A 16,405-nucleotide genomic window follows, 5' to 3' on the forward strand; every position below is an offset into this window, starting at 1 on the left:
GCTTTGCTTTAGCCAATCATCAGTTAATGTTCTTCCCTCTCCAGGGTGAAACTCAATTTGTTAAAAAATCAAGGGCCTGACCCGCAGCTCACGGAAGGTGAGGGCTTGTAGGGGTCTGCCACCAAGGCTGTGTGTGGGGAGGGCTGAAGCAGGAGTCAGAAGGGAAAGAAGCAGCTGACGTTGCAGCATTCTCATTTCATGCTGGTGCGATGTCACTGAAAGCAGCGGAGTGACACTGGGGCAATGCAGAGGGGAATCTGGCCCATCGCTTCCAGGTCTGGAGGGAGAGGAACTTGTGATTTTGTGGCTTGTCCCTGGGATGAGCAGCCTGTCCAGAGACAGTAGTTGCTTCTCACTCATCTCTCCTGGCTCTCCTCAAAGGGTCTGGTGTCCCTACATCTTGGCTGACAGGCCCTCCCTCCCCCAGGAGCTGCTTGGCACCTGGCTTAAGCCTGTGGTTCATGATGATGGAAGTAGAGTGACTGGGATGGTACAGGGCTATTTCTCCCCGTCCCCCTCCCCGAGGAGCAAACAGGCCTCTCCTTCCAGAACATGACCAGGCCCACAATCCTCTCCTCCCACAAGAGGCCAGCCTCAGTTAGCGCTTCACTGGGCAGTGGCCAGGAGACCAGACAGGCCCCTGCTCAACAAGATGTTTTCCCATCAGCTCAGTTGCCACATGCCCCGAAATAGGTTTCGATCCCTCTGGGAGAGTTAGTGTCTGAGGGACTTTGACATTTGATGGGAATAAGAATGACCTCTCCTGTGAAATCCCCAGGGCATCCTTGAGCCAGTGCTAGCTCCCCGAATCCCTGCTGGAGAAATAGTTCCTATTAGACATCTCTGATTAGCGGCAGGAAGGAGAATGACTGTAAGCGTCCGGCAGTTCTCTGAAGAGCGCCACACTTAACATGTCGCTGCTATCAGCTGCCATGAAATGTGCTGCGAGCAAGTGCTAAGGCTGCTGATTAGATAGACCCAATCTGCAGCGGGGCTATTTCAGGCATATTTCCATTTAGTAAGAGTGCCTACTTCAAGGGAGACAAGGCTGGGGTGACATATTCCTGCACTACCTCCCCAACACTGCGACAGGCTGACAACAAGCCGGCTGAATCATGACCCAGCTAATGTGCAGCTGTGATGGTGGAGGTGGGATTCTTGCAAAAAACAAAACAAAACCCAAATGCCCCCCAAAACCTTGGCCAGTGGTTTCTAGGAAACCCATGTGCACCTAAACACAATCCCACCTTCCAGGAACGCAGCATGACAAGTGCCAGTGTCTGGAATGCAGCCAGTTCCAGGGGCTGCTCCGTTCATAGTCCCTGCCCCTTCTGACCATGGGAACTGGGGCAGAGGGAAAGTAAGAGATAAGGGGCTTGGATCTTCTCAGCTGGTGTCACTCCATGGACATCAACAGAGTTACGCCTGATTTACGACAGAGTGAGAGAAGAATCGGCCCCAAGCTCTTGATTATAAGAGAATGAAAAGTGGATTTTTGTGCAGGACGGTCAGGCCCACCAGCATGGACTCTGAGACCATCAGTGCTCCCAAACCAAGCAAGATTAGGTAGGGACAGTCCTTTAATGCCAACCAGCTGGTGCTGTAGGAAACAGTGCTGAGAACTTGGAAAGTGGTCCTGGCCCTCTGAGATTTGGGGTTCAATACCCCAGCATGGGGCCAAAGAGACATGTCCTGTCAGAGGTGAAATGTAAAATTGAAGACCACCTGTGGTCATTACAAATCTTATGGCACTTCCCAGAGAAGTGTTGTGGGGGTGCTACCCTTGGAGTCCTGCCCAGGTCAAACTCTGGCAGAATGCAATTGCCTTTCTTTCTTATCCTAGCTGGTGTGAGGTGGTGGTGGTGTGTGCTGTTAATCAGCTGCCACTTCTCACCCCAGAGGTGGCTGCATTTCGGTCACAAGAGAAGAGATCCATATATTGTATGTATATTCATGGGTTAACTTTCTAAAGCTTCATGATGGCTGGGCGGGGTGCAGGGATGGGAGAAGTGCTACATCAATTAAAGTGTAAGCTCTTGAGGACAGGAACTGTCTTGCTGTATAGCTTGGGTATCATGCTTGAATAAGAGCCAGGACAATGGGGCCCAGAGCCTAAGTGGGGCCCCTAGGCGCTACGAACGGAATAAACCCAAGTTGTTCTTGCCCTTGGTGTTCCCATGACAACAGCACTGAGTGCATGAGCAGCACCCTCACCTCCAGACCCTGGCTAAATAGAATGAGGGGTTGTTTCATTAAATAGTTAATTTTACTGTCAGGCACGAAGCAGTTCAAGCATGAAGTCCAGAAACATGTCCGGCGCTAATCCCTATAGGCCCAGAGGGCCTCGCAGTAGGGGCTGGGTTTTTAAAAGAAGAGAAGCCCAAGGTCCGTGTGCATTTTTTGTATACTCACGTGCATGCCTTCATTTACACATGCAGTCCTTGTGATTGCACATGCACAAAGTTTGCACACATCAACATGCTAATTGCACATATAAATGTAGGTGCACAAATGAGCCTCCACTGTAAAACCGAGGCCCTTGAAAATGTCCTAGTTTTAACAGGCAGAAAAAACACATGGAAGAGAAATTTTGTGAGACATTAAACACAGCTAAGCTACACATCCCAGAAAGTGACTATTAGGCAGGGGAAGCCAGGCATGTTTGGGGTTTGTGAAATCTTTGGGGGGAGGGGGAGTCTGCCAAATGTTGGTTTCATGAGACATTTTCCCAAGGTAATGACATTGTGAAGTTAAACTGAATTTAAAAATCACATTTGTCTGAAATGTTTGTTACAAGATGACTGAAATGGAGCTGCTTTGAATCACACCTGCGGAGGATCTGGTGCTATATCTCGGAGAGATGAGGGAAGACACTATATTACTCTGTTTTTTCCAGCTACTCTGTGCTTTGGTCAGCACTGGGTGTATGGTCAGTGTCACTGCTTCCCCTACAGCCAGGCAGATTCTCCTGGGGTGAGTTTTGGGCGTGGCAGTCACACAGCACAGGGGGCAGGAAACATTTTAAAAATACAGGACTGTGCTTGTGAAACCCCAAAGCTCAGCAGGGGGATCCGAAGGCAGGTGCGAGTCAGTTTCTAAATAACTGATGATATTCCAAGCTGATGGTGTCTATTTACTAAAGAGATTCTGGGCCATGCAAACAAGTCTCTTGTTTGAAGAGACTCTTGTCCTGCTTCTAGGACAGCTACCGCACAGTGCAGCAGGTCTAATCTCAGTCTTTAGCCAGAACCAGTGATGCTCAGGTTCTGGTCCAGCTCTAGCCCGTGTGATTTTCTCAGTGGACTCTAAACTGAGCTAAAGGAATTCTCCTTTCCACACAGTGTTTAATTCAAGTAGACTAGATGGGGAGAAAAGCCTTGCATCTGGGCTAGACACCAGGGATCAGGGGGAGATTGGGAAGTTCAGGCTAGGGGTCAATCAACTTTATTTTAGGAACCTGATACAGAATGAAAGCGAGCTGCTAACGCGCCTCGCTCGCTCATTGGGGAACAGCAGCTAAGCACCTTAAACTCCTGTCTGGACAGTATAATTAAGGCCTGTGCTGCAGACACTTGCGGCTGGGGCTACTGTTGTTCTGAAGACCCGCAGTTATTCTAAGGTCTCCATTCTCCAGAGTTATTTTGAATAGCAGCCCGTGTCAGATTCCAGGAGTGCAGCCGGGTGTCATCCATGTAAAACATACAGTTGTTGTAGATTATCATGCATGCAATGCCAACGCGGGGCTGCCGAGCAGGGCACAGAGGTAGTCTTTGTTCAGCCACAGCCCCTGCTCTAGTTAAACAGCCCCCTGGTTGAGCCAGTTGTGACATCACCCCCAAAAAGCTACTTCAATGGGGCTCTTGGGATCGGCTGACCCTACCCCCACGGTTGATCCTGCTTATTGGCCCTTGGTTTCCTGACTCAGTATCCTGCCTTTGTGTTTGCCTGCAGCACCAGTGCCCCAGGAAGTGCCCAGACCCGGGTGGGAGTGGGCAGGTAAGAATACAAAGAGATGGGGGCTTGTGCTGAATGAGGAGGCAGGAGGTGGGGTGCATCCAAGGGCCATGCCTAGAGCTGCAGCCACCTGGCCTAGGCCATGTCACGTGTGTTATTTGATGAGTGTCCGGGCAAGACACGGGCTCCAGAGCAGGGAGTCCTCCCAGCTGCATCTGGCCATTCCAGAGTGTCAGCAGCCTCAAGCCAGCTCTGGAATAAGGGCTCAGAGATGCTCCCATGCAGCATATGCGATCAGGCTGAGCCCAAGCCCTTGGATCCAGTTTGCCTGTCTGTGGGAGACACAGTCGGTTCCCCCAGGAGTGGGCCTGGGGGCTGCTACGTGGACTTGATAATATGACCTGGTGTTGGTGCTTCAGGATCTTGGGGCAAATTAATCTCACCTAGTAATAGCTTCTTAAACAGTGCTATCCCCATAATACAGATGGAGACGCTGAGGCATGTCACACACAGAGGCAGTGGCAGAGCTCAGATTAGCACCCAGGTCTCCACAGATGCCCGAGGCCTAGACCACGGCTGCCTCCAGTCCGTAGTTAGGACTTCATCACAGTTGTGGCTTGCTGCCTTTTTCTGCTCTTGCATCAGTTGTGTTCCAAAGAGATTGCATTGTCTCCTCTGCACCGTGGGGACCTGTGAGGGAACTGGCGCTCCCCTCCTCACGGCCAGGCCTTCCCCCTCTGACTGCACACAGCCATGTGGGCAGCATTCCTTTTCTGTTCTTTCTTGTATCTCATCTTCTTCTCTGCTCGGGCCACTCAAACACACCAGCCCCAGTGACCCAGCACCCTGCAGCTCCCCAAAATACAGATGGCGCTCACTGGTTCTCACACACTTCCCCACTGGATACCGTTCCTTCAGGGACATCCACCCTGGTGCCCTCCCAACTTGAACTCCCCTGCGGCGGTTCTTGGACTTAGCTCCATGGAGAAGTCAGAAAGAGACACAATCCAGGTCAAGGCTGGGCTGGGCTGGGCTGGGCACAGCTGCTTGGCTTTGTGCTTTATTTCCTCTGCCTGGCGCAGGGCTTTACATTTCTTGGCCCTGAGTCTCCACTCCCAACCTGCATGCCCCAGCGCTCTGGTAGGACCTGTGAGAAAGAGAACTGTGCTCCTGTGTTCACTGACAGCAGGACAGGAAGTAACGGGCGTAATCTGCAGCAAGGGAGATTGAGGTGAGATATTAGGAAAAACTTTCTAACTCTCGGGGTAGTTAAACTCTGGAACAGGCTCCCAAGGGGGGCTGTGGAATGCCCACACCTGAGGTCTTTAAGAACATTGACAAATACCTGCCAGGGATGGTCTGGGTCTATTTGGTCCTGCCTCAGTGCAGGGGCTGGCCTTGATGACTTGTCAAGGTCCCTTCCAGCCCTGCTTCTCTGCCATTCTGTGACACTCAGAAAATGGCAATAGCTCACACCAGGCAAGGGAGCAGAACCTGCTGCATTGAAGGGGGTGCTGGCTAGTTCCTAGGGATCCCTAACTCACATCAGCACAGCCAGCCAGAGACAGGGAGCAAAGGTCTAGGGTTAGCTCTCCCCGCACTGGGGCCATGCTAGGCACAAGCCCAGTCCTGGCTGAGAGGGAGGAAAGCCGGTCCTGACACAGGCGCTGCAGTCAATATGTCGTGGTGCCCAGGCACATCTGTCTGGTATCTCATGGCTCCATTTGGTGTCTGGGGCACCTTTGCGAACCCTGAGTTATTTCATTGTTCCTGTTCTCACTCTGGGGAATGTCTCCAGCAGTGAAGGCTGAGAAGAATCCTTGGCATTTCCCACACTGCAGATAGCCTGCAGGTAATGCCTGACTCCCGCCTTCTCGAGCATAGTGGTCCTGCCCCTTGTGGGAGATCACCCATTCTAGGACATGCCCCCGCACTGGACACGTTTGCATAGTGTGGCCTCTCTGGGCCGCTTTGCATGTGTAGTCTCATATGGGCACAAATGACACAGCTGCTGCCCTCCCCGCCCGCTCATGCCAGGCTTGGCTGAGCGCTTGGGATCGGTGTACATGAAATAGTGACGCACGCGGGATTGCATTTAGGCAATGGTGGCCTGGCCTTTTGCTTGCCCTTTCCCTTCTGCTCAGATGGGATCAGGTCCTGGCATGGCACTGGGTTTCACCAGTCCACTGGCTTGTGGGACGGGGGGCCGTGGTCCCCGCTATCCAGATGCCGTTGTTAATGAGAACACCTGAAGCCACTGTTCTGTGGGTCAAGACTGCAGTCACTGTGACTCAGAGATAACGCCCCCGGCCCTCAGCTGCTGGGTGAAACCTGCAGGTCGGAATCACGGAGGTGAACAGCTGGGATGAGGGTTTCATTGCTCTTCCTTGACTACATCATTGCAGCCAGGAGAGCTGGTGTCAGTCAGGAGTAACTCTCTGAAGTTTCACTGGTGTAAATGCCAGGAGAATCGGTGCCCAGGACTGTGGGCAGCCACGCTCCATTGACAGCACAGCACACTCTGCATTGTCACTCCTTAGGGACCACACTTCTTTGAGAGTCTGGCAGTTTATTTGTTCTCTTTCTGACCTTTGATTAGAACCTCACTTGACCACTGTGTGACCGCACCCCCGTGCTCATGATCATGCTGCATGGGAGAGACTAGGGGAGACTCCTGAGATCCCACATTTCCGATGGCCAGCTACATCCTGCAGTGGGAATACAGGTAGCCAGGAGCTTCCTTGGACTGTATCGAGAAGTGACAAGGCAGTGAACAAGAGTGTGGTTTGCAAAGACGCTTTCTGTGTTTGGTCAGAATCCCATTTTCTCTCTCTCCCTCTCCATTCTATTTATACTTTGCCACAGTGCTCACTGCCTCTTAATGTCACAGAAGAGGCCTGATGGAAAAGGCTAAGGAAATAAAATTACTTTGGGGAAGAAATGACCTGACCCGTTTATAAATAACTCAGGTTTCATTGATCTTTTAGCTGCTCCATTGGCAGAGTTTCCAATGTCATTGCTCCAGTAATGCAGACAATACTTGGGCATTGTTTTATTCTCAGTTACTGGGAAATGGACAGCACCAGCTGCCATTCTATCTTTAGCTCATTAGAGCACCCTCCAATTGTTGTCCTGCACTTCAAACAATAGGCACATGCATTGGGGGTTTAAGATTGCTGGCCTTACAAGAACATTTCACATTGAAATGCAGCTTAGAGACAATAGGTTTCTTTTCATGCCCTCGATCAAGCTGGTATTTACACAAAGGAGAGTTCAGAATGGCAGGAGCTTTTGTTTGTCTTTTGCATTACTGGCCACTCAAAGATCCGGCTCCCTGTGGATTGATATGAAACCTCTCCTGCAAAAATAGCACAATTGTTTTGGCTTTATTTAGCTGGAGTCAAACATGATGTCATCAGTTATGTGATCAGTCTAATGAATTTATTACCAAATCCATAGAGGCCCAAATATCTTCTGCTTTAATATACAATAATATAACAGTGTTAGCTGAATCCTCAGAGAAATGGCTGTTGCCAGGATCTATCCCCTGCAGCAGGGTGAATAAGCAGGGGTTGTTTCTTTTTGCCCCTATACGCATTTTCCTTTATTGGGTGTTTTGGCTGGGGAATGCATCCTCTGCCATGTGCATGTCACTGTTTGAAAGAAGGAATCAGGAGCGTAGCCCAGCAAGAGACACCTGTCAGCTCCCGCGTCAGATGCCTTTGCAGAGCTTGGCAGTGTCTTTGGGGAACTATTTGCTCATATTGTTGTGCTGTGTGTGTGTGATCATTTCTGGGGGGGGGTGGTGTTGTCAGTGGGGTTATCTATATGTGCTGCGGGGTAGACGTTTGTGTGCGGCAGGTGAACGCGGCAAAGCTCACACGAACACATCAGGCTGTGGTGTTTAAGACAAGCAGGGTCGTGTGACAGCTACTCATTCCTTCCCCATTGTTGCCGACACTGTATTGAACTTCCATTGTTTGAGCACTTGGCGGCCCTTGAAAGGGGACGCTGCATCCTAGTGCCACGCAGCCTGGCTTTGAAGGCTCTTTAACAGACAGGGGAGAGGTTAACCAGCACAATGTGCTTTTTTTAACACTTTGCCGGACGCTATTTTTAGTGAATAAAGATAATGTCACAGTTGCTGTTGTTCATCTTTTGTTGCAGATACATGCCAAATACTTACCATGTCTGCCATATTTGTTTATCATTTAACCTTCCCTGAGCTATTCTGCAGCCCGCTGCGGGTGTAATGGAGATTAGGGGCTGGGTTCATTAGCAGATCCCTCCCAGCAGTCCAGGATTACAGTGCAAATAGTTTCAGTCCCAGGGGTAGGGGGACAAAAAGGGAAAGCAGGAGTTTTCGGTACAAAAGCTGCCTTTCCATTTCGATAAAACATGGGCCGGAGGCAGTTCAGATGGGCTTTGCATGTGTTAAAGGTGCTAACTGCAGGGGAGAATGGATGGGGCCCTCTCTTACTACATTGGGTGGAGAGAGAAGGCTGGAAGGGAGGGGTTTTAAGATACAAAGTTGGGTGGAGGGCTCTGCCTTGTCCTTACAATACATTCAGGGCTGAGCACCCCTGTTTTTCTGGCAGAGTCTCGGGGGAATGGAAATCTGATGGAACTGTGACATCACAAGCAGCAAGGAGGTGAAAGTGATGAATTGGGAGGAGACATAAGTGATGGCCTGGGTTACACAGTTTAAAACTTGCTACTTGTTCCTTAATTCTAATTCCTGACAAACGCCGGGGAGAAAAGCGCTTTGTGAAAGACTCAGTCATGCCCCCCTCCCCCTTCAATGGAGGGCGAGGAACGCTCCTTCCAAAGACTCCTTCAGCAAAGCCATGGGAGGGTGTCAGGAGAGTCCTGATAGTTCTAACATAAAAAATAACAGGAACAGATCCCTTAACCCCCGCCTCTCTTCTCTGCCAAGCCACAGCAAACCAGGGCCCTGCGCCAGTGCTTTGTACCCTTTGCAGGTCACCATTACATTGGAGGCCTGATTCTCACTGACGCTGAGGGCCCTTTACATCATTCTGGGAGTGGAAAGGGGATGTCGAGAGGGCACTTGCCCTGCCAAAGGGGTGCAAAGAGGCCCGATTCTGGGATCTTTAGCAGCCCTGCGAGCAGAGGACGTTAGTGGTGAAAGTGGAGGCGGGGGCTCTCCACGAGCAGCTTTACGCTCCTGCTAGCAAACCTAAGCGTAATAAGTGTCCTAGCGAGGAGCCTGATGTGCGAGGCCAGCACGCTGGAGGGGCTGCAGCCACAAAAAGGCATCACATCTCAGAGCCCCTCAGTAGGAACCAGGGTGGGATATTGCTGGCAGTTCTGGCCTCCTCAGCCCAGCAAGTTGTCAGCAAGCCCCTGGAGTTTAATGAAAAGCTGCACTCGTTCAGGGGGTGGGGAGAGAGGGAGAGTGCTCAGTGCGTCTCTGCTGGGCGAGTGCCTGGGGCGGGTTACCGGTTCCATAGGTGAACCCAAGGAGGAGCATGGGGCACAGAACTAAGGAAATAAGGAGGGAGACATGGAAGGGCCCAGCTGAGAACCCAAAGGGGGAGCAAATAACTCCTTGATCCTGGGACTTCTGCCAACCCCCAAGAGGCCGTTACCCCATCCGGAGGTTGCCGGCGTAGGCAGCGCTCCAGCCAACAAAGCCTCTCTGGCTCCAGAGTCCTAGCTGGCAGGTCAAGCCAGAAAGCCAGTTTTGCAAAGAATTATTTTTCTGTCTGACAATCTCTCCAGAGAGACGAGGTGGGGGAGGTGGTGTCTTTTACTGGACCAACTTCTGTTGAGGAGAGAGACCAGCTCTCGAGCCACATACAGCTTTTCTGCAGGTCTGAAGAAGCTGGTCCAATAAAAGATATGATCTCCCCATCTTCTCTCTCCAATATTCTGGGACCAGAATGGCTACACCGCCACTGCAACTGTCCCTGTGGCTCAGACAGGGGCATATCTGTCTGGGCGAGGGCGTGATGGGACTGGGAGCAGCTCATCGCAGACAATCTAACAGGCAAACCCAGGAGGTTCACTTCCCATGAGCCCCACAACCTCCATTACTGCCTCTCTGCATCATTGAACCAGGGGTCAGGCTGGAGGCCCAGCAAGAGCTGGCTCCCCCCATGAGCAATGCTGCACCAGCTCCCCTCATGCAGCAGCTGCTGCCCGCTCTCACTTTCCTTCAGGGAAGTTGCAGCAGCTCACAGATTCAAGAAGACCTCATTGCCAGCAGGGGCGGCTCTAGCCATTTCGCCGCCCCAAGCACAGCGGCATGCCGCAGGGAGCGCTCTGCCGGTCGCCGGTCCCGCAGCTTCGGTGGACCTCCCGCAGGCGTGCCTGCGGAGGGTCCGCTGGTCCCGTGGCTTCACCGAAGCAGCGCAGGACCAGCAGACCATCCGCAGGCACGCCTGCGGGAGGTCCACCGGAGCCGCCTGCCGCCCTCCCGGCGACCGGCAAAGCGCCCCCCACGGCATGCCACCCCAAGCACCCGCTTGGCGTGCTGGGGTCTGGAGCTGCCCCTGATTGCCAGGGAGCATCGCACCTCCCTGTTAGGTGAATTGCCCCAATGGTGGCTACTGTCATCAGGAAACAATGGGTCGCCCCTGGGGACAGAGTGTAAATCACTCATTCTTCCTTGAGGAGGCTGCCGAGCTGTGACTGTACAATTACTTGGCTCCCATGGGACCTTCAGAGACTCCCGCAGCCCCCAGCTCACGCCCTGCCCATCCGGGAGCCAATAGAGATGTTGCACCCATGGGTGAATCTTTACACACACCTCCATGCAGGGTGCTGCCCTATATTTATATATCTGTCCCCATCGATACACTCTAGCTCTGGCACTCAGCCCAAGCCTTAGCGACGTTCATTAAGACAAGGCGTGATGTGGGGACCACTGGTTCTTTTTCATTCACACACTCAGCAGCTCTGGGACTGGGTAAAAATTCAGGCCCAGAGACCAAGAACTGACAAACTGCACACACGCAAGGCAAACTGCAGGTGGGTAGCAGGGGCATTGGGCACTGCACGGACAGAGAAGCTGGAGGGAGCTGGAGCCTGGCCCTAGGAAGGAGACTGTGCTAAGTGTGCAGGCTGGATGCTGTTTTTCGGGGGGGCAAGGAGGGGCAGCTACAGGTCCTGTGGCTACAACACCAGACTAGGGATGAGGCCAGCTGGGTTCAATGCCAGAGGTTCTCAAACTGTGGTCCACGAGCTTCATTCAGGTGGTCCACGGATAGTTCCCTCTAAGGTACACGACAGGGTGGCCGCACACGAGAGAATGAAGGGCCACCCACCTAATTAGGTGCCTGGACCCTGGAGGAGACGCTCATGTAAGATGAGGTGGTGGCTTTGGGGGGAGTAGGGGGTAGGTGGGAGAGAGCAGTGGGGTGAGAAGAGGGCGTGGAGGGAATTTGAGACGTGCAGGGCTGCGGTGGCCAGAGAAAGAGGCGACTTTCCCCAGCTCCAGGGCTGCAGCTGCTGGGGAGAGACGGCCTTGCTCCCCAGCCCTAGCTCAGGGCCTGCCATGGCAGGAGACAGAGGGAGAGACGTCCCTCCTTCCCAGCCCCAGCTCAGGGGCTGCTGCGTCGTGGGAGAGAGGGCACATCCATCGCATTAGAAAGGTAAGACTCCTGATATTAAAATATGAATTGTGCTTTTATTTGTAGAACAAAAAAAGTTAATTATTATTATTAAGGTTATTTTTATATTGTGCTTTTATCCAAAGCACTTTTCAATAGTTAGCTAATGGTACAAACATCATTTGGAAAGATTATTAAGTGGATTGTCTCTTCCTACTCGTCTGTATGGAGCTTAGCTCAATGGGGCCCTGATCTCACTACGGGTCGCTAGGCGTCACTGGCATGCAGATCACTAATAACAATAATGCACCGATGTGGTGTGAGTGCTAAACGTGGAAGATCATAAGCTGCTACACATTGGGACCAATCGGGCTGTGCCACAGCCTGTGGGGGGCAGAGGGGTGTGAAATCTAGGCAATGTCCAACTATGAGCTGAGTTGTTTCAGGTGCTCCACCCTCCCCAGAGCCTCCTGACAATTTGTGCTTTCCCGGCCGCGTGTTCCTGTCTGTTAAAGCTCATTGGGTGGCCTCTGTTGCTGTGTGCACATTGACTGTTCACAGCAGAAGGGACTGACTGAGCCCAGCCCCCTCACGTGTATGCACATGAGGAGCCTCAGGCCCTGGCTGATTCTACAGGGGGACAGGGAGACTGACTGTGCACCTAGGGTTACCAGGTGTCCGGTTTTCAACCAGAACGTCCAGTCAAAAAGGGAGCCTGGTAGCGTCCAGTCAGCACAACTGACCGGAGACTAAAGTAACCGGCTTCCACCACTGAGCAGCTGCGGCTGGAGTCGCAGGATGGAGCTTCTCTCTGCTGAGCGGCTGATGCTTGACAGAGAGCAGTGCCTGGCTTCCGGACCAGTTCCAAGAGTAGGTGCCCATGCTGTGCCCCGATTGCCCCAGCCCCTCACTACAAGGACCGACCCCCACCGTGCCCCAATTGCCTCGGCCCTGGCCCATCACTATGCGGATCGACTCACCTTGCTGGGCCCTGATTGGGCAGGCTCCATGTCAGCTCCTCCCAGCCCGGCTCTGCAGGTAGCAGGTGAGTCACGGGAGAGGGGGTAGTGAGTGACGGAGGGCGGGGAAGAGGAGTGAGCAGGGGTAGGGCCTTGGAGGGAACAGGATGGTTGCCCTGGATGCAAACTCCCAGGGGTGCCATACTGCTGACTGGCCAGCTGGCTTTTTGGTTGTTGGTTTGGGATTTTTCTTTTTCTTTTTGCTCGGCCACCAGGGGAGGGAGAAGGCTGGGGGGATTTTTTCCACCCTGGCCAGAAAGGCCTAGCACCACAGTGGCCACCCCCCACCCCCTGTCAGAACGCCCCTGCCTTACCCAGCAATGCCGCCGTGCAAGGGCTCATGCAGGGAGTCAGTGGGTGCAGAGCCGGCTAGAAGCGCAGGGCGCTGCTGGCACAAGGGGAACCATGAACTGATCCCAGAGGGCAGAGGAAGCAAAGGGGAAGAAAGAGTGTGGGCTGTGCCTGTAATCATGTTACGAGGATCTAGGGATCACTTGTAACCAGAGCAGGGAAAGCGTTTTCAGCAGGAGAGGGGGTTGAAGTTGACTCGTTAGCACATGGGACATCTGCCCTGGCAGGCAGCAGGGCCCTGTGTGCTGCCCATTCCAGCTGGCCATCACAAAGCTGATTGTGGGATGATTTTATTTCTAACTCCATTTGGAATCTCGCCTGCAGCGGCCTTTGGATGCTGGGCTGGAACCAATCCGTGGTGAGTGTGGCTGGGTTTTAGAGCTCCTGCTGGAGCAAACTTCAGGGGAAAGAAGGGAAACAAGATCAGCATTATCAACCCCCCTTCAAATAGAGATTGACTCCTTCCCTCCAAGCCTACCGCTGGGCCAGGCTGTACAACTGAACACGGGAGCCACAGGGTGCAGAGAAGGGGACCCAGGGCTCAGTTAATGGTTACCCGGTTAGATGGGTGGGCATCTGGCATCCAGCACTGCTGGTAACCCATGGGCTGTGTCCTGCCTACTATAACTGTTACTCAAAACCCAGCTACTGGTAACAGACTTGCTGACCTCACAGGCCAATGACAAATGCTTTGGAAATCCCACTTTATGAGCCTGGGGGCCCAATCCTGCCAGGTGCTCAGTGTCCTTCATTCCCATTGATACCAGTGGGAGTAAAGGCTGCTCAGCACCATGCACACAGGAATTTTAGCTTCAGCCACTTCTCTGCCCTTGTGGAGTAATATGCAGCATAACTGTGTAAATAAAAGAAAGTCACAGCTCCTCGCAGGAGTAAACCCTCCCTAAGCCAGGCTCCTATGGTGGCTTTGCTGTGCACTGGCTCAGGTTGTTGGAGTTGCTTTAGACACCAGCCAAGTGGTGTCCAACTCCTCCCTGCTGGGAGAAGTGTGCAGGTCATATTGCGCCATTGAGAAATGTGACTGGTAAGTCACTAGCAGTTTCATTCAGCCTCAGCGCTGGTGCAGCCCACACGAGTCTCTTAGATAAAGGCTCATTAGTGGAATGGTAAAAGCAAAGATAAGAGGTGACCTGAGCGGCTCAGGAGAATGGTTACAGGATAAAGGACCTTTCCTGTCTGGTCCTGGTGCACGTGGAGGGCACAAAATGAATGGGGAACCAAGGGGCTGTCTGAGTATAGCAGTGAGGGGAAGGGTCCCGCTTTCAGACCAGCCCGTGTGCAGAGGGGGAGCAGCATTCTGCACGCCATGGAGCCTGGTGAGCTGGGATTAGGGGAGGCCATAGGAAGGCAGTGACCATAGTCAGTGTGAGAGGAGAGGCGACTCTGGGGGAGGGCTACTGCAGAGGGGGATCACAGAAGTGTGGAGTGGAGGGAAATGGGATATCCGGGTCAAGGAGAGTGATGGAGGAGATGGAATGGAGTGGCACAGGGCACAGGTGGAGCATAGGGTTTTACAGGGATCGCTTAGGTTGGGTAGATGCATAACAGTTCACCGAAGGATGGCATATGAGGTCTCTACCGAGAGCCAGTGTCCCCCGCTTGGCATCATCACTGTGGGATGTCTGTTTTGATCATACTGCAGGAGTTATGGATCTACACTGAAAATTATGTTCTTAAAGCCTTGGAGTCAAGGCAGGTCACCAGGAGGTGACACACCTCGGAGCTGTACTTTTGGGTAGGCAGTAACAGACACCTATCTTCTTGGCTGGCCACTTGTGTATTGGATACTGTCTGCCTCACACTGTGTGCCTGTTTGCACACTGAGAGACTGCTTAATCTACAAGCGAGGAAAGTTACAGAACTAAACAAGCAGCATGGGGATGGCCTGTGTCTGAATAAAGGCAAAGGATTGGTCCGGTATATCTTGAAGTACAGAGATACACTGATTCCTTACCCAGGAGGCAAACTGACAGTGGGCTTGTCTCATGAAAGGTGGGTCACAGCCAGCCTGGCTCAAAAGCACTGCAAAGACTTTAGGTGAGCAATACTCTAGAAGACATGAGAGTATCTTGTTAATCAAGTCTAGGCTCTAGAATGCCTGGTATGGCTTTATTTCATATGTAGCCATTCGTTTCCAATATTTCAACTTGCTCTCACTTGAATCTCTGGCCTTTGTTGAACACACTTCTATTTTGTCTGACTATAAACGTATCTCAGTGCTGTGAGTTAAGTGGAGCGGTGACCTGAGGTGGAACTGGCAAGCTGGGGTGGATCTGCTTCTTTGGAAGCAGCGAATCTGTGAATGCTGTGTGTCCAGTGACCTAGGAGCTGGGCACTGCAGGGAGAAGTTTGGAGGGGTTGAGGGTTGGGGTGTGCCAGTTACTGACCCACAGAGTGACAGCGAGACCTGCAGGGTCTTGGGGGCAGCCCTTGTGTTGCTGTGGCTGATGGAGTTGGGGAGTTGACCCCTGGCAGGCACAGACAAGACTTCCTCATGCTAGGGTGGGAGGTAGCGAGGTGCCTCTCAGCCCTGGGTACCCCGGGAAGCGTCACACCAGTCACAGCTCAGACAACTGTACCTATATTCCCCCTCTGTGGTACACAAGGGCCCCCACTTCTAGGTTCCCGGCTCACAGCTGTCACCTCTCCTGGGTGGAGAGCCACGTCTCTCTCCCTCCTGAGCGGGATGGTCCCAGGCTGCGCAGTTCCCTGCCTGCACTGTGATATCCTCAGCAAGCCAGATGGCTTAAAAGCCAGCATCTGCACTTTGCTCACTCTTCAGAGGCTGTGAACAGAGAAACTGCCCAGTTACAAGTCATCACATAGGCCTTCCTAAGCTAGCAGAGTTATTCTTAAGGTGACAGCATCACAGAGAAACCACATTAAAACAATACAAGAACCTACATGCATGCTAGAAAGCTTTCCAGCGGTCACCCCCCATCTGCAACTTTGGGTTCTGGCTGGTGATCAGTCCTGCACACCCCACTCAATGACCTTTCGAGGTCCCTTCCAGTTCTAGGAGATTGGTATATCTCCAATTATTATTTAGATAGGGGAAGGAATAGCTCAGTGGTTTGAGCATTGGCCTGCTTAAACCCAGGGTTGTGAGGTCAATCCTTGAGGGGGCCACTTAGAGATCTGGGGCAAAAAAAAAAAAATTGGTCCTGCTAGTGTAGGCAGGGGGCTGGACTTAATGACCTTTCAAGGTCCCTTCCAGATCTAAGAGATTAGTATATCTCCAATTATTACTATTACACACAGATGGTTGTTGGTGGTTACTAGTCAATCACAGCTTTAGCTCAGAACAAGAACAATCAGGAACAGTTCATTTTTCCCCTCTACATTGCTTGAGCCTTTCATCTTGTCCTCATGGACAGGTTCCAGGAACAGGCAATCAGCAGACAATGGCTCTCTCCTCAGGGCGCAACTCCCAAAGGGTCCGAGGGTGGAGTTATGCATTCACCTTCCCCAGCTATTTCCTAGGAA

This window comes from Mauremys mutica, chromosome 13 (genome assembly GCF_020497125.1).
Source record: "Mauremys mutica isolate MM-2020 ecotype Southern chromosome 13, ASM2049712v1, whole genome shotgun sequence".
Taxonomy (NCBI): domain Eukaryota; kingdom Metazoa; phylum Chordata; order Testudines; family Geoemydidae; genus Mauremys; species Mauremys mutica.